The 19,998-nt window shown below is 33.0% G+C and overlaps 1 pseudogene; it reads right to left on the bottom strand.

Moving 5' to 3' along the window:
• Positions 1-1,962: 1,962 nt before the first annotated feature.
• The window catches only part of LOC113932636, a 100,029-nt pseudogene continuing 81,993 nt past the window's right edge, over positions 1,963-19,998 (bottom strand).

Here is a 19,998-nt window from a genome sequence, read left to right as displayed (position 1 = left end):
TGAAATATAATAATGGCTGTTTTGTGTTTAATATACATTTCCATCATTAAACAAAATTGCATCCTAAAACATTGTTCCAAAAAGTGAAACTATGTTAGTGAGCGATGTGGACAAAAACTGCTCTCATGAACTTTACAGTCTGATGGAAGAGATAGTTAAAAAACAAATATGGACAGAGATGACATAATTTAAACAATAAAATGTGCAATGAGAAAAATAAAGCAGAGTAAGGGGTGAGATAATCAAGGAATGATTTTCTGAAGAGATTTCATCAGAGTAGGGACCTGAACCATTAGCAGGACTAGCCATATTAATTCACTATATTGATACACTGTCTGCACAAAACTCACTTATATTCATCATGCTATTTAACCCACAAAACAATTTTATGAGGTAAATATTATTTTTATACAATTGAGGAAATGATGCTCAAAGAAATTAAATGTTATGCACAAGACCTGTATAATGGCAGTCAGAATGTGAATGCAAGTTTAACTGATGGTAAAGTCTGTAGTCTATACATTGCTGTATTTTCGATGGTCCCATTTTCTCTGTTTCTTTCTTTGATAAATACATTGGTTTCCAAGTTTCTCTCATTCTATGAGAATAAATATATGCCGAGGAAATTAATCCCCATTTTCCATACCTAGTTCTGGTCAAGAGGTAAATCAATTCTATAAGCAAAAGTTGACATCTAGAATGAGGTGTGTTTTGTTGATATGAAATGTGGCCACATTAGTGCTAGTTCAGTGAAAGAACCCCTGGCCCATGCTCAGTCACTGAGAGATCCTGCCTGGAGATTTAGGGTTCAGACCAAGGGAGAGAAAGAGAAAAAATAATCTTTACTTGGCTAAAATTGGGTGGCTCTATTTTTGTTTTTGTTTTTGTTATTATTTGTTTTATTTTTTTTCTATGGTATAATTTTATTCAATTTCAGGTAGCTGCTAGAGTCAACAATTAGGGATATATTTTTTTTTTACACAGAGAAAATGGCTAATTTCAGTAGCACCCATACAAATAGTTGAGTTAGATTAAGGCACCTTAATAAAATTAAAGATTTTATGTATTTATTTGTCAGAGAGAAAGAGAAAGAGAGAGCACAAGCAGGGGGAGCTGCAGACAGAGGGAGAAGCAGGCTCCCCACTGAGCAAGGACCCCGATGCAGTACTCGATCCCAGGACCCCAGGATCATGACCTAAGCCAAAGGCAGACATTTAACCACCTGAGCCACCCAGGCGTCCCTTATTGTTTGTTTTTATCATGTGCATTGACTAATAGGGAACACTGCTGTGCTAGAAAAGATAAATGCAGCCAACTCAGAAGAATTAGAGATGAAAAACCAAAGGAAACTCACATGTTCTGTGTTTTGGATAGCTCTCTTCGTTTGGTTTACAGTCTTTCCTAAGGCCCAGGTGCATTTCTGTCCTGATATCAAACATCTCTTTTACTTTAAAAAATACCCTGTTTTCCTTAAGCTAGCTCAAGTTAATTTCTGTTACTTGAAATCTAAAATGCCCTAACTAAACATACTTATTTTTCTTGTCTTAGTTGGGCGATTAACCCATTTTTATTGTAGAAGGAAGCAAGCACATAGGTAAAATGATTATTACACTTAGTCCTACCATTCATAGTTAACTAATTCCCACCAAGCATGTATCTTTCCAGTGGACTACACATGTATAAATACTTTTACAAAGATATGAACATACTATGAATATGTTGGTGTCAGTTTAAACCTGTATCTTGTTTGATGTGGATATAGGTCTGTATCATTAAGACGGCATTACCTTCTGCTCTAGAGATACACCCAAATTTATTCACTTGCTTGTCACTGGACACTTTTGTCTCACTAATATTTACATATTGTAAACTCATCTGAAACAACATCTTTTCACCTTTGTCTCTGGTATAATTATTTCCTTAGGAAAAAGTCCTAGAAATGGAATTGCAAGGTCTAAGAGATTATGAGCATTTGTAAGGCTTTACCACCTTGTCTTTAGGGTGTATTGTTAGATCTTGCTTCCAAACAAATTCGTCTGTGTCGCCAATTTCTACTCTTTAGCTTTCGGCTCAGGTGAAGACAGCCAAGACACCACAATCAACACTCTTGCCCAGCCTATTGGCCTTTAGGGAGTTGAGCAGCTTCAGGCATGACCTGAAATTCAGATAGTCTCTTGGCACCACAGACAATGTGGAATAGCCTTTCCTTGAAGGATATTTTCACCAGAGATCCAGATGGGTGCAGTCCTTTTGCCATATCTGAGAAACTGTTCTGGCTCAAGGGCTATTTTAGTTTTAAACTTCTGGAAAATTTTATCTTCCTTGGATTCATGTTTTGCCATGGAATCCAATTCTCCCTTAAGTGCTTCAGCCATGCACCCCATAATTTCTGATTCATTTTCTTTTTTGACAACTTCAGGTGTAATCTCATCTTCTGTTTCTACTACAGTTTCAAATTCTGGATAAAGGAAATTTTGGACTGGAATTGCTTTGTCCAAATAATATGGTTGTGCACAAACCTGCTTATGCTCGTATCTCCAGTCTAGAGTTTGATGCTCCTTACTGCAGTAATGTATCTTGTGACATCTGGAGTATGTTTTGAGGCCTAAATAGCCACAAACCCTGCAGAGATGAGCTCCAGACCTGAGCTGAAGGCCCACAGACAGGGGAAGAGGGTGCTCAGAGGATGACTCATGGGAATAAAAGTCGCTCTCCCAGAGTAGCTGATTTCTAAAATGCACAGGGCAGTGCCCAGCAGCAGAAGGGTTAAGAGACAGGGGTGGGCGCCTGCAGCGGAGGGGTGTGTGGGGGTGTGTGGGGGGTGTGGGGGGGTGTGGGTGTGTGGGGGTGTGGAGAGGGTAGAGCTGCAAAACCAAGGCCAGCTCAGGGGCTAAATGTCCTTAATTATAAAATAGTGGAATTAAAAAGGAGTAGTGGTTGGAAGCGTCTGCATTTTACTTAAAAATCTGTAATAATGAGAAGAAAGAAAGAAGTTGAAATTTATTGTGCAAGTCATGTATAAAAGCTGTCACAGGGGGCGCTTGGGGGACTTAGTCAGTTAAGCATCTGCCTTCAGCTCAAGTCATGATCCCAGGGTCCTGGGTTGAAGCCTTGCTTTGGGCTCCCTGCTCATTTGGGGAGTCTGCTTCTCCCTCTCCCTCTGCCTGCAGGTCCTCCTGCTTGTAAGCCCTCTCTCTCTGTCAAATAAATAAATAAAATCTTAAAAAGAAAAAAAAAAGCTTTCACAGAAAACCAACAATAGAATCAAGTATTTTCTGAAGGACCCGGAGAGTCCTTTGCCCAGATATAAAGGGGAGGTTCTCTACTGGTTATTTTTATCCAGCATGTGCAATTTAAATAATATTAAGGCAAGGTTGTTTATCTGGCAAGGATTTTTGATAATGAAATTTTAGCATTTTGAATGCAGAGTGGGATGCTGTGAGTGACAAGGCAAGCAGAATACATTTTTATTTAATACAGTGTTGAGCTGGGGAATTCGGGTTACTGATTGGAATTTAAGTGACTAAAAGCTATTTTCTGGATTAATAATTTTAACAAATACTTATCCGATTTCAAGAGCCATTTCATGTTTGGCCTACTGGCCTGTACCACAGGAGAGCCATTAGATTAGAGCTTTAAATGGCAGTAGTTCATTGAAGAATATGAACTGAGACACGTGTGAAGAAAAAAAAATGTTAAGAGTTAATAAGAGCTGGCAGTGGCAAAACGACCTTAGTGATCAAATATATGATTACCAGATGCCAAAGGAAGTTGTAATAACCTGGCTACAGTACTTTTGAGAACATTAAAAACAAATCAACAAGCAAGCAAACTAACAATCTTTCTTGAAGTGTATAATGAAATACTAACAGTTAAAAAATGCAGTGGACTTAGGCAGTTTTCTCTGAATTTCATGTTTTCAACAAACCAAATTATTGCTCAAGCTCTGACACATAATGCATTGTGATCCAAGGATAATGGATTTCATTCCATGATTTAATGCAATTTTTTTTTCATTTTCCATCTGTAAGAGATATGCTATACTTTTGTAATATTATGACTTCATCAAAAGAGAATTAAGTCATTTTTTTTTCTGTTTTAATGTTTATTAAATAGCTGTAATTAAATATTATAATGCTGGATTTTTTTTCCCAACAAAAGTAAGAGATAAATCAGTGGCAACATTATGGAATATGTTTGTTTTATGATATGTTAAGAAATGAATTTATGTTCCTAATTTTAAAACATTTTAGCCTTACATTAGTATGTTCATTATGTTCTGATTATATTTTATCATTTATTAGTATGCTCTGCATGCCTTCTCTGTGGCAATCTATTATTATGTTGATTGTTATTATATTTAAACAACTTTTATAAAATGGATCCTGGTGCATTTTATATTAAAAATATTCATATTCTTAATTACTCAATGCTAAGTTAATTGAGACATTTTAGTGTTCCCTGGATTAGAATTAAATTAAATCTAGCTTCTATAAGGTGGCTAAAAGATACCTAGCACTTCATCACTCCACTTGCTGTGCTCCCCTCTCCTGCCAAACCAAGTATCCAGTAATGGTGCCCTGCTGGAAGAACAATATCCAGTCACATGAAACACTAAGTAATCCTATAAAATATAAATACATGATTTAAAAGTGATCTCCTTCTTCCTAAAAACATAAGTAATTAAAAACATTCAAATGACATTTATTTGTTGCCATATGTATAGTCTAGCTGATTATGGACTTCAAATTATTTTTTCTTAAAGAACTCAACAACCTGTCTGAATTGTTATTTTTGATGTCACTGATTCCCATTAAGTTACTCTAATTCCAGAAGTTCTTTTTTTTTAAATATAAATGGAAGATGATATATAGTAGGATACGGAATGTAGCCCACCGAAGCCTTTGGTATACTTTACTTCAGTTTATTACATAAGCTGCAAACCAAAGCAGAGACAGAACTCTGGGAGAATGGGACCTAAGACAGGTGACTTTTGATAAGAAGTAGAGAAATGAGAATTTGGATGATATCACCAGGGACCTGTAGATGTTTGCACACCTAGAGCTATGTTGTTTCTGGAGCAGGGTGGAAGGCTTGTACCTGGGTCTAAGAGTCCCCTTAGCCATGGGACAAATTACCCTGGGATGTCTTACCAAAAAGTGTGTTGTTCTTTGTTATAGTGTCTTATTAAGATACATTTGAGAACAATAAGGATATTAGGTACCATTGGTCACAGAGTTACAAATGAAGGTGGTTAATAAGATGATACAATATTTTGAATATCTTTAAATCAACTGAAGCATGATCAAATTTTCCAAGTTGATATTTATATTGATAACCTACTTTTTCTTTTTTCAATTTATTTTTTTCTCTCTTCTTATAATGTTCCAGAAACATTAAGTAACGTATTAGGATTACCGAATTCCTTTCAGGACACTGATTCCAAACTTTTTGCTACCAAGTGATTATTTTCAAATACTTCTTTGGCCTTCCTTTCTTTTTTCTTTTGATTCTTTCTTTTAAATTCATGATTCAGGCCTAATTTAAGCCTAAGTTAATCAAAATCTCTGGGATGGGAATGAATCATGAACCCCAAAATAAATAAAAATATATATACCCAAAATAACAAACTAAGGTTATAGAGTTTCACATAACAATGCTGGAGAGGGACCAGTAAATATGCAAGTATAATACAGAAATTGTACTTGTGACAAAAATCAAATTAAGATTACACACAAACTACTTGGGGAATTTGATTATACAGTCTGGATTTAGTAGACTGTTAATGTGGAAGACAGATTGCCAATCTTGAAGGAAATAAGACATCAGCTGATATTAAAATGTAGGGAATTGGAGAAACGTTAATAATACATGGGAATACGTTTTACAAACCTAGGGAATAGTTTCGGCAAAAGTATGAATACCTGAAGTAGGTAGAGTTGCAAGACAGTAGTAGCACTGGAAAGAAAACTGTTTCTCTAACATTGACAAGAAGTGCATGAGCCAGATGGGTACACAAGGGTCACACTGACAGGCATTGAAGGATAGAAATTTTAATACTTTTTCCCAAGATTTGGAGAAACCAAAGGTGCATTTTAAACAAAATTGTACAATGACTGAATCTGCATTTTAGATCAGTCTACTAGACAGATGGACTTTAGATTAGAATGGTATGTTTTCCAAGGCAAGAAGATAAATTGCCAGTGAAACACTACTGGCAGAGTGATGCAAAGTAATATAATTTTTGCTTAAACATTATAAAAAACACTCTTAAAGCAAGTGCACATTTACCTTATATTAACACTAATACCATTTTCTAAAGTTGCTATTTAAATTAACAGCAACCCTCCCCCACCCTCTGCTGGTATATATGCAAATGCAGCCTAAATTCTACTAATTGCTAACTTCTACTAATAATTACTTTTGCTCATAATACTCATAAATGGCTTCATTATGCTATATATTAATTCTCTTGCTGCTGAGAGGGAATTTTATAGCAGTGTTTCTGTATCAAAACAAACAAACAAACAAAAAGCCTCTTTTCAATAAAAGCCTGGCTTAATATGACACCCTCTATAATACATTTTTTCATCCGGGCTCCTCACTCGATGGTGCCTTAGAGCCCAAAAATGTACTCTATGATCACATTACTTTCCTGTTAACAAGAATTCCCCAATTCACTCTTCAACATTAAACAAACTTTTTTTTTTAATTTCACTAAATATGAAAAAGTCAGGGGGTGTTAAATCTCAATTTAAAGAAGTTTGGGAACAGCATCCAAATAGAGCAATAGATCTAAAGGCATACAAGAAAGGTGCCTGGGTGGCTCAGTCAGTTAAGCATCTGACTCTTCATTTTGGCTCAAGTCATGATCTCAGGGTCATGCAATTGAGCCCCTTGTCAGGCTCTATGCTCAGCGTGGAGTCCACTTGATATTCTCTCTCTCCCTCTTCCTCTCTTCTGCCCCTCGCCCCCTGCTTTCACACTCTTTCTCTCAAAATAAAATCTTAAAAAAAAAAAAAAGATTTAAAAAAAAGCAGGGAATGGGGAGAGAGTGTGGTGTTTGAGAAACTGGGAACATGTGAAGCATTGTGTCCAAGATGGTTAGGAAAGAAGTGTAATTTTAAAATAATGAATGTGAAATTAGTTATAAACCTTCTTACTCTCTTTTTCTCTCCTGCCATTTCACATCCCAGTTTTCTTCTTTATTATTTTTCTATGTTCCCATAGATAGAGGTATATAGAAATATAAATGTAGATAATATACCATCCATATCTATGTATAATACGTATACTATACATAATCTATATATAGATTTGCTGGTACATGACTATATTATAAATATATGGTATATTTATTATCTTTATTTTTGCAGTAGGATATAAGCTCCATAAGGACAAGAACTTCTTTTTAGTTTGTTTTACCACTCTATACCTGTGAAATAGAAGGACATCTGGTAGATAGAAGGAGCCCAATAAATTTTTGATGAATGACTTAATGAGTAAAAAATGAAATGAATGTATGAATGCAGTCAGGTGGAGTTTTTGCTTTACCCTTAGACAACAGAGAGCCAGCTAATGTATTTTTTCCTAGTTAATCTCTGTGGCAGTTTCTAAATTACCCCCTCCATGAGTTGCATAGAAAATAACATAACTCCTAAATCCAGATTATTTTCTTTGAAACTCATAGCATTCCTTCCTGTGTTAATGGCCTGTCTAGTCTTAGCTTTTAAGCATCTCCTATAATTTTTCTTTTTCCTGCTGACCTATTTGGTCCTGTGTACTTTCCTTTGTCTGGCTCATATGACAATATGACATATGTTAGTGTTAAGGTTACATATTAAGGTTACAGTAGTCCTAAACAATCAACTCTATGAACAAAATCTATGGTCTCTAGAATTCAAGATCTGAGTTGACCTGTCTACTTTTTTTACATTGTACATCTGGTGCCCAGGACAAGACCCAGGCAAGAGGATGTGCTCAATATATGCATGATGAATAAAAGAGTGAACAATGAGCCCCAATATAATATTACTGTGAGCTAAGGAAGAGATTTAATGAAACCTTACAGAAAATCACAGATAGGCTTATCACATTTGGGTCTCCTTGGAAGGATCAACCCAAATAATTACTTTAAATTATTTTAATTTCTTAATTATAAATATATTATTTAGTGTTTGAGATTGTATAATTTTTAAAGACATAAAATTTTGGGTGGGAACATTAATTTATTCAAAAAATTTTATTTTTATAATGTACTTTTATAAATATCAAGTAACCAGAAATATAAGGTGATAGAGTGCCTATTTAATAAGATGATTTCAAAAGGACTTTTTTTTCAGCCAAACTGGAATAGGGTTTTAGAAGAAAATACTTTATTTAGAGCCCTCATAACATAGCTTTATCTTTATAATACTAGAGCTTTTTTTTTTCAGTTTTTAGCAGAAATATATAGCTTTAACTTTATTAAATTCAGAACTACTTTGGAGTTATCTAGAAGTTTTGACGTTGACCTCCTTTAAAAATGTGAGATACAGCTCTTTTAAAATGGTGTTGCTACCATCAAGCATTTATCTCAAGCTACAAAGACCCGTTCATTTACCATTTAGGGTAATTATTGGTGTTGAAGGATTATATTCAAATTCCCCATTAGTGCTTCTCTATTACTTTAAAAAATACTTGTTAAAAACAGCAACCAAAATTCTCAGTTGTGATACTATAGCTAAGGAATAATCACAAAATCTGGATAAAATATCTTTGCCTCTATTTTTCCTATTTCCATAAGGTGCCTCTATATGTAACAAAATTTGATTTGGAGTGATATCATTTCTAGTTAATGTATTTTTTCCCAAAAGTACTTTAGACTTCAAAATAAATTATGTGAGAGACTTTCTATACTATGACCAACTTTGCAAGTATTTAATATATGCTGATTTTCTGCTTTCTGAAGGAAAATTTGGAGGACAAAACACCCCATGCCTCATACTTGGACATTTGCTTTTACTTTTATTGATTATCACAGGCCACTATGATGCCTGATCATTGTAAGCATTCAGTAAATGTTTTCTTTACTCAGTAACCATTTCAAGGATATATGCAGCTCACAAATATGTATGTATTTCTATTTGTATTTATATACATACACTCAAAATGTCATTGGGAAAAATTGACTTGGTAAGTGTGTCCTGCATACATCATCTCTATTTCCAAATTTCTATGATTATTTTGAGGCATAAAATATACCTGGTCATAACCTGAGGGAAACTCAGACGGTGCCTGCCCCCTCACTCTGGGACATTTTTCCCCTAGATGACAGGCAGATCTGTCACAGGACAAGATGATTTATCTCCTCTGATTTCATCCTGCAAAGACGCCCTATACAAGGTGAAGTGATAATTTTCCTCAGAGTTAACGTGTCTAATGTCTCATTTTTCATTCCAGTCCTTGTGAAATGACATCAAACACCAAAGTGGGAACTAATTTTGGTTGTGAGGTTTGTCTGCCTGCCCACTTCTCTGGGAAAACAAGCAAATTATCTGTACTTTTTAGTCATAGAAGTTATATGATACTTGGAGCTGACTGCTCAGGATTTTTTTTTTTTTACTTTTAACCCACACTGGAAAAGCAAAAGAAAAAAACACATGGCAGGGAATTTTGCAAATAATATATTTTGCCAGAAAATTAATCAAAAAGAAATATGCGAAGGGTACTTGTGGAAAATAATAGGACAATTTAGAGGGACTTAAGGTGCAGAAGTAAGTTTGGCAGTATATTTGACTACAACATTAAAATATGCAATTAATTCAGTATGATTTTTGGGGAAAAAACAATTATTTGAGAGTAAAAATTCAACGAGCCAACATGGTATTTTCATTCAGCAAGAAAACTTGTTTGTAAATATTTGTCTAAAGATGGAACAAAATTTTAGAATTTACTTTCTGAATGCATTTATTTTAGTACATAAATAGGGTAGTCATTTGCAAAGTGTGTTTGTTTAGGCGAAAGTTTTATGTGATAAACTAAATTTTAGCCTGCAGAATTATATATGTTTTCCTGAATGAATAAAATTGTTCATGGGTTATAATTTACTGGGTAAGTGTATTAGCAGTGAGGTACTCAGAAGCAGGGAAGTTATATGACTTGAAGTCATATAAAGATAAAATAAGAATAGAGAAAATTTGTGCTTTTTAAACTTTATGATTATTTTATAGGATGGATAAGCTAAAAAAATATGAGTATTAGTTGAATTGAATAAAAGTTAACTAAGTAATTGGTATCTGAGAATTGGGGAAATCATTTCTGTGAGCCCTGACATTATGAAGGTCATAATCTAAATATCTAAATAATGTTAAATGTGAATATAGAAAAGAATAGAGGAATAATTAATGTTTACTGAAAGCTTGCTTTTTCCAGGTACTAGGTGAAATGCTTCATGTAGATTATTTTATTTATTCTTTACAATACCTCCATGAAGTAAGGTTCATTAATTGCATAATTTTATGGTTGAGGAAAATAAGACATAACAAGGAAAATTAATATTCTTATAATCTCCCACTTAGTAGAATCCAAACCTGCATTTTTTAACCTTAAACTAATGCAAAGCAAAGTAAGGTGCATTTTTTTTAACCGAAAGCATCATTTTTTTAACCTTAAACTCATAAAAAGCAAAGTAAGTGCCTACATGCTTCTAGTAGCACAAAAGAGACTGGGGACACAGCTGCAATACATAAAGGGAAAATTACTTCAACAGATAAAACATTAGCAGCAAAGGCAAGTAAAGACAAAAGGTCCTTTTCATTGTAATTAACAAGTTTTCTAGACTCTCTGGAGCCGATGGAATTTGAAAAAGACCAAGCCTGGAAAAAATATTAGCAGTCAGATCTTTGACTTAAAATTCCATGCCCAAGCTATCCTATAAAAATAGAAAGAATGCTAGGCAAGTATTCCTGTTTGTATCAGCGATGGCATTTCAATTAGTGGGAAAACAAGCAATTATTTGTTCAAATAGCTGGAAAATCGGTTAGTGATGTCAAAAATAATTAATTCATACGCCTACCTTACATCATTTAATCAAGTTAAATGTGAATATAAGAGTTAGATGCGATTGGTCTAGAATTCTTCAAGCCTACTCATATTTTTTTTTCCTGTTTGTTTTTTCCCCTTCCTTAAGATGATCCCTACATGTAATCACAAGTTTTTTGATTATTATATTATATTATATTATATTATATTATATTATATTATATTATATTATATTATATTATAGAGGGAGTTTTGAAGGGAATTGAGAAAAAAGGCTATGTGACCATGGAAGCAGGGGAGAAAAGGTGATACCATATGTGGCCATGAGCCAAGGAACAAGGACAACATCCAGAAGCTGAAAAAGGCAAACAAATGGATTCTCTCCTAGAGCCTCCAGAGGGAGTGTGGTGAAATCCATCATGGACTTCTAGCCTCTAAAACCATAAAATAAATTTGTATAGTTTTAAGCCACAAAATTCATGATCACTTGTTATAGCAGCCAGAGGAAATTAATGCAAAGATGTTCATAGAGGTCTTCATCGTATCATTATAAATTTATATGTTTATGAAATATTAATAAATTAAGTGTGAATTAATGAAAAATAATACAAATAGGTGGCTTAATTTTTCTGATTAAAGAATGGGTAAAACCTAAAAACATATAAAATTAATGAGTGCAACTATTGGATAAATTTGTCTACATAAAAATTTAAATATGTATACCTTTTTAAAAGCATAAAAACTGTGTGTAAGCAAAGCCAATATTGCAGCAAACATTTCATAGGGTAACTTACATAACACACGGTGCATTTCTAAAAATTAAGGGAAAAAATACTATCAGTGGAAAACCTTAAAAACTCTTTGAGCATGGAGTTCATAATTCAAAGCATGTGTGTGATTATTAAACAATAAAAGTTCACTCTGCTAATTAGAGAACAACAAATTAAGAAACAAGTGAAAACATTTTTAATTCTATCAAAATGATGTACTTAATCACCTTATTTCAACAATTTATTTATAAAATCTCCAGCAAGTTTATGCTAGAATTACTGTCTCTTGTAATTCAGTTTCCTGATTTGCACTTTCATCATGGAACTTCCTGTTGCTAATGCCCAAACCTTTACAATCGACTTGCATCCTACATTTTTCTGATACCCTACGTTTGTTCTTCCGAGAAATCTTGGCCTTACTTCCAAAATATATCTTCTCCGAAGACCTTGGCCTGAATGTCCATGATTCTTGCCTAGATTTTTGCACTAACATTCAACTGATCTCCATGCTTTGACCTTTGCATTATTACAATTCATCATTGAAGCAAACATCAAACTAATTGTGTGAAATTGGTCATCACTTCATGACATAATCATCCAGTAGTTCTTTGTAATGGCCCTGAGGCCCTACAGGATTTTACACTACTTCTATTATTCTCTACCTAGCTTACCACCCTTCAGACATTTTAACCTCCTCATTATCTCTGAACATCCTGGATTTGCTTTGACATAATGGGTTTTTGCACTGGCTCTTCCTGGGTTTTGGAAACATTTTCTCTTAAAATAACTTTAAGGCTTACTTCCTCTCCTCATGAAAACCCTGTATTAAATAGCACTGCTCCTAGGTGCCCCATCTAAAAGTCCAAGTCCCCCAACACTTCAAATGCCTGTTACAGTCCCAATTTTTCTTTCTATAGCACTTATCACATTCTGATTCTATATACTTACTATTTTAACATGTCTACAGTATAATTTTGTGTTTCTTCTTTATTTTTTAACATCAAGGAATTCTTGATGTATGTAAAAATTACCATCAGCCTGATATCATTAGTGACCCAACAGTGTGAAAAATAGTTTAGTTACACCTTCTAATATTATGAAAATGGTAGCAGTAAAGTAACCTAGATTTGAAATTATGCTTAATTTTTTCCTTGCCTGCCTCCCCTACCAAAAGTAAGCTTCATGAATGTCAATTTTTTTTTTAACTTTGTTTACTCATGCATCTCTAAACCCAAGAATACTTTCTGGTACATGAAGAAATCAAATAAATATCTGTCCAGTGAATTTATGAATTAGTGAAAACCAACTATACTGCTTCATTACATAGTAAATATTCAATGAATGTTGGCTGTTCTAACAGTAATCCTCAAGAGTATGAAGAAATGTGGTTGCTAATACATTTTGGGGTAAATATTTGATCTATAGACAAAGATTCTGTCCAGTCTTCTGGTTACTTCCTCTTTCATGCTATTATTATAATCTTAGGAACATTTAAAAAATTCTCCTGAACTAAGACACTAATTTTTATATTTTAATAAATAAACTAAAATTTGAAATAATTATTTTCTTCATTTGAAGAAGGGACTGCATTTGCAATCCAAAATAAACTGATGAGTTTTCCAAATAGTATTATACTGAATAAAAATATTTTTATCATAAGAAAAGTTAAAGAACTGAGAACACCTAACTTGCTATTAATTTCACATTAACATTTTAGGTATATTATTTATGGTCCAATTATAAAGTCATTAAAGTCTTGAAGAGCTTAACCTTTTCATTTCTTAGATATGTTGGAAATTTGTATTCAGCAAGCTCTCTCAGATGGCCTAGAGAAGAAATCTGATTCATTGTACCGTATGTAGTCACCAAGAAAAAAATGCCTGAATCTGATAGAATTCTTTCATTATTCCAATCTCAAGACAAAATTTATAACTTACAGATATTAATCTCTATCATTCAAAATGAAATGTAACTACCTCAATTTAATTTTGAAATCTTGCATGAGTGTTTGTCTCTGCCTACCGTCCCCCTGAAATTTTATGTTGCTTCCAAAACAGTATCTCAGTTTGAAAGCTTGTATTATCAGCAGAATCACCATCAAATTTTAAAGAATTAATTATTATCAAAAGAGAATCAAAGTAGTAATTTCACACTTTGAATCTTGAAAGCAAAATTAAAACATAGACATCCATGCTGGGATCTGTATGATATTCAGTCTAAACACACCTTAATGTGATTTCACATTATATGTTGTTAAATCCTTTTATTCCTCTGTGAGGAAATCATATCCAGTAAAGACTTGGAGGGTGCTAAAAAGAGCTATAAATAGAATACTTCATATAACTAATTAAATAAGTATTGACTTTAATTTGTAATTTTTATTAATTATTAAAGCAATGTCTTTGAGATATTGCTATTTTTCCTTGTATGTTGACACAGAAAATATTAAGTATAATATTCTTTGAATTCATATCCTTCATTCAGCTCCAGTTTGGTCCAATTCCATCCAGATGACCCTAACCCAAGGATAGGTAAGAAGTTTCAAGCATTAGAGTCTATATTTATTTCCACTTTAATTATCAGTTTTACAAGGATATTTAGACAGCTGTTGTATCCATCTCCCTGGGCTATATGAGATTAAATGTGATAAATTAAGTTATAATGTTGTGCATATTTTAAAATGGTATCAAAATACAAGGATAAATATAATTAAACATATCTGACTTGCATATCCTTCTATAAACTTTATTAAAACATTACATTTTAAGCAGTTTTATTAAGGTATTTTTTACATAAGATAAAACCAATCGATTTTGAGTGTTCCTTTTCAATAATTTTTGTTAGTGTTACTAGGTGGTTCAACCATCATCATAAGTTGGTTTTAGAACATTTTCATTCCTTCAATAAGATTCCTCACATCCATTTAATTAATCACCCTCTCACCTCCAGCCTTAGGCAACCACTAATCTATTTTCTGCCACTATACATTTGTCTTTTCAGAACATATCATATAAATAGAATTATAGATGATCTCTTGTGTATGATCACTTAACATACTTGAAGTTCATAACATGTGACAGTATTTTTTTTATTGATGAATAATATTCCATTGTATGGATAAACTACATATTATCTCTCCACTCATTGTATTTTGATTATTTCTAGTTTTGGGCTATTATGAATATTGCTCTTATTAACATTCACCATCAGGTCCTTGTGTAAAAAAATTTTTCTTCCTTCCTTCCTTCCTTCCTTCCTTCCTTCCTTCCTTCCTTCCTTCCTTCCTTCCTTCCTTCTCTTCCTTCCTTCCTTCCTTCCTTCCTTCCTTCCTTCCTTCCTTCCTTTCTTTCTTCCTTTCTTTCTTCCTTTCTTTCTTTCTTTCTTTCTTTCTTTCTTTCTTTCTTTCTTTCTTTCTTTCTTTCTTTCTTTCTTTCTTTCTTTCTTTCTTTCTTTCTTTCTTTTTCTTTCTTTCTTTCTTTCCTTCTTTCTTTTTGTTAAATAGCTAGTAGTCAAAATGCAGGGTAGTTTCATGTTTAACATTTTTAGAAACTGCCAAAGTTTTTTAGTGACTGCACCATTTTACATTCCCACCAGCAATGTATGAGAGTTTGTTACTCTATATCCTCACCAGCTTTTGCTAATGTCTGCTTTATTTATTATAGATATCTTAGTAAGTATTAAATAGCATCATATTGTAGTTTTAATTTTCATTCCCATAAGGATGTTCAGCACATTTCATTTGTTTATTAGCCATTCCTATATTGTTTGATGAAGTGACTATTTATATTTTTTGCTCACTTTTTGATGATGTTGTTGCATTTCTTATTATTGAGCAGTAAGAATTATTTGCAAATTCTGGATATGAGCCATTTATAAGATATGTTTTTCTCAAGTATTTTCTCACAGACCATTGATTACATTTTTATTTTTCTTAATAGTTCATTTTGAAGTAAAAGAGTTTTGAATTTTGGTGAGATCCAGTTTATCAATTATTTTTCTTTTATGGACCATGCATTTGATATCATATCTAAGCAACATTTGCTTAATTAGGTCTCAAAGGTATTTTTCTATGTTTTCTTTTAAAAGTTTATTTGTTTTAACTGTGACAATTAAATCTATGATCCAGTTTAAGTTAATGTCTGTGTATAATGTGAGGTGATGTATTAAGTTCATCTTACATGTAGATATCCAATTGTTCCAGCATCATCTGTTGAACAGACTATCTTTCCCCAATGAATTACCATGACATCTGTGTCAAAAATCAGTTGAGTACAAATATAAGGATTTACTTTTGGACACTTAATCGTTTTATTGATTTATGTATCTATCTTCCAGCACTACATTGCTTTCAAGCTGTAACATTACAATCATTTTTGAAATCAGGAAGCAAAATTTCTTTAACATTATTCTTATTTTTCAAGAGTTTTTTTCTATTCTAAGTGTTTTCATTTCCATATAAACTTTAAGATCTACTTGTCAATTCATGGAAAAATAGCCTGCTAGGATATTGATAGGTATTTCGCTGCTCTTTTTCTTGAATAAGTACTCTAACATGCTGTAAGATTTCGCTTAATTTTTGGAGTTCTGAAAAAGTTGATTTGGATCATTCCTCAAGCATTTTTATTATCTTTAGGTAGGAAAGAATTTACAGTGGTCCTCACATTGCCATTAAGTTGTGAGGGAAGTTCTGCCTCCCTCTAAAGTACATATATTTAACAATCTATTATAGAATACCAGATAATTACAGTAGCTAACAATTAGCTATCTAAATGCCAGATACTGTTACATGCACTATACCTGTATAAATTCAGTTAATCCTCACAACACTCCTGTGAGCTAGAAAAAATCATTACCCTTATTTTTATGTATGAGAAAACTGAGTCACAGAAACTGAACAAATAGCCTAATGTCAGACAGTGAATTAATGAGAGAGCGATTTGAAACCAGGAAATATATTTCCAGAGGTACTAACCACTGTGGATTACCACATGCAATTTTCATGCCACCCTAATGGGCATGTGATACTTTAGTCTAATATGAGCCTTAGTGTCACCCGGGCCACTCATCTCCCAGTCTGTTATGCTTGCTTTCAACGCCTTTGTTCATGTCTTCCTGCATCAACTGCATTATTTTTGTCAACGTTAACCATCCTTACCCATATACCCTAAATTCTATTGTTTCTTTTTTTTTAAGATTTTATTTAGTTATGAGAGAGAGAGAGAGCAGGAGCAGGGGTGGGGCGGGGGCAGAGGGAGAGGAACAACCAGACTCCGGGCTGATCAGGGAAGCCAACCCGCAGCTCTATCTCAGGACCCAGGGATCATGACTTGAGCCAAAGTCAGATGCTTAACCAACTGAGCCACCCAGGCACCCCAATTCTATTGTTGCTTTAAGGCTTTATCAAACATATAATTTGAAGAGAACATTTATTCATAGCAAGCCATATAGCATTATTTAGAAATTATAAAATGCTTAATTCTGTGTTTCCAAGTTAATAATAACTATATTGAAGACAAGGTTATATCTTATCTCCCAGAGTTTCTAGAAGGAATTACACATCACAGTTTCTGTAAAGATTGGATAACTGAATAGGCATCAATTCTTGAGAAACATCTTAGCAAAGAATTGTTTGCTATATAATTTTTTATGTTATCTTAAGTCATTGATTGAGGTCTGTGATATGAAAAACACTCTGTTAGGAATACCTTAAAGGCATCCACATAGTACACAAGCATTTCTTATGTTGTTAGTAACTGAAATGTTTTTGTGCATCTTATTTTCTACTGTTTTATTTCTATGATCCTAAAGTAATGCCATAGTAAAATTAAACTAGGAAATAAAATGCTTTATTTGCAATAACTTATAAATATAAACCATAATTATATTATTTTCACCATTTTTTCTTTTGCTTTCTATTTCTTTTACAACTATACATTTCTAACAACTGATTCTAATGTGCAATATTTGTATAACTTCTGAGGTAAGGCACAAGACTAGAATTCATTCCCACAGCTTTAATATCACATATAACTTATTAAACACTCATGTTTATATCTTATTTCTTCCACTTCTCAGTCCATCTATTGCACTGAGGTCTGATATGATATGTGAAAAATGTAGAAGAAATAAAAATATATAGAATAAAAATATCATGCCCTGTGTTTTGAGATGATTTAAGATGAAGATAAATGTATCATTATAAACATTTCTCTTCTAATTTGATGATTGTTGTTTGGAATCCACTATGTAGTGTTTAGTTTTCCAGTTATTATGATTCACTTATTTTTCATTTTTAATTTGTTAGAATATGTGGTTGTAATATTAATATAAGTTACATGGAATTCTGGGCAGACAATATTTTATAAAACTGCTGTGTCCTAAAAGAATACCTACACTTCGGATACGATATAAATAAAAAATGTTCTAAAGGGGTATGAGCTAGAAGTTTTCCTATTGAAAATGTTTGTATTTGACAGTCATTTCAGAAAGAGGAGGTTAGAGCATTTAAAAGCCAACATACCCAAACCAGTTTTTATGGAAATGACTTTACATTCACATCTGGCTCATTTAATTAGTTTTGCAACTTTTACACTTTGGCATTCACATTTTATAAGAGTACACTTGTCAACACAGTATCTCATTTACTTTTGTTTTTTAAGGAATCATATATAACCCTTAATATTCTTTTTATTGTTGCTGTTGTTTTATTTGCTTAACTTCATGCCTTAAATTCCTCTAAATGCTAAAATATTCATTTTTTAATTTTGGGGTGTAGAATTTCTAGCTAGCATTACATTGTTTCCTGTTTCTGGTTTGCAATTCTATTTTCAATGTTCATATATCCTGTGAGTGTGATTTGTCTCAGCATGGAACATCATGCTTATTTCAAAGTAGACTCCCTTCATTTTTTCTTTCAAGATTTTCAGTGTTTCTAAGAATCTGCTCAGCAGGGAATAGCACTTTCTGGAGGGACTGTATTTTGCTGCTTCATCTGACAATTTCGGTGTTTACACGATGAGTGACATTCAGATGGAGACTGGAAATACTCTATTAATTTGGGTTGAGTCTTTCAATCTTTTCTTCTTTCAGAGTATAAATAAAAACTCAAATGAGGTTCAAACATCTCTAAAAACAATCAGTGAACAGGATATGCTAGATCACCAGGTGATGCAGGAATAAAATTGTTTAAACATAAAACAAATAAGAAAATTGCAGAACAATTATAGCAGAAAGGCATCCATTGCTTTTAATTTCATTAATGTTATATTTTACTGTAAACTAAACTGTCTTCAAAATAAGGAATATAAAGGTATACACAAGTCAGTAAGAGTGTCAAAATAAATGATTAGGAGCATGATAAACACGTAGTATTTTATAAAGAGGGTAAGTTACAGGGGTTAAGTGAGTTTTTAAATAACACAAATGATTTGTGATAGAACCTAGACTTTCCTAATATGGTGCAGTTCTACTATCGCAGGACTAATTACTGGACTAAGGTAATTGAAATCTTTAGTTTTGACTATGCTTCATTCTAAACATGTTATTTGGAGAAATATATGTGAATCATAATAATCTCTTCATCACATAATGATTATAGTTGTTTTGAATAATTTACCAGTTTTAGCAAGAATTAAATGAAACAATACAAATTCATTGAAATGAATAAACATAATTTGATATATTGATATAATTATTATTATTATGACTATGACCTTCCAAAGTTTTACTTTGCAAAGTTTTCAGTTATTGATACTGAGAATAAAGAAAGTACAGCTTCTCAATAAGCCATTCAACCAAACACAGTATAAGTACTGAGAATCTACTAGATCATCCACATTATCTCTCTCTCCCTTTCCTGGGGGTTGACTACCTTCTCCCAATCTACTCAGTTTTATAGGTGGGACTTAACAAGCAGCCCTGAGTTTTACTGCTCCTGAGGGCACATTTGGTTGGCTGAGGTAGGATACAAATGGCTTAATCAAAAGTATTTTCCCTGGAATTGAATTAAAAAAAGAAAAAGAGGAAGAAAAAATATAGACAAAGAGTTCTGTTTCTCAGAGGTGTTCGGTGGCCTTGATTTTCATTATGTGAACTCATCGGTGGGTTTTGTCAATATAAGTCCGCCAATCAGAGAAAGAAGCACTCATTCTATATTCAAAAACTAAATATCTGACTCATAATGGTGAAATAAAGACACTGGTCAGGG

This window comes from Zalophus californianus, chromosome 10 (assembly GCF_009762305.2).
Source record: "Zalophus californianus isolate mZalCal1 chromosome 10, mZalCal1.pri.v2, whole genome shotgun sequence".
Lineage (NCBI taxonomy): Eukaryota > Metazoa > Chordata > Mammalia > Carnivora > Otariidae > Zalophus > Zalophus californianus.
The sequence above is the reverse complement of the archived record's forward strand: the minus strand, read 5'-3'. Positions and strand labels throughout refer to the sequence as shown.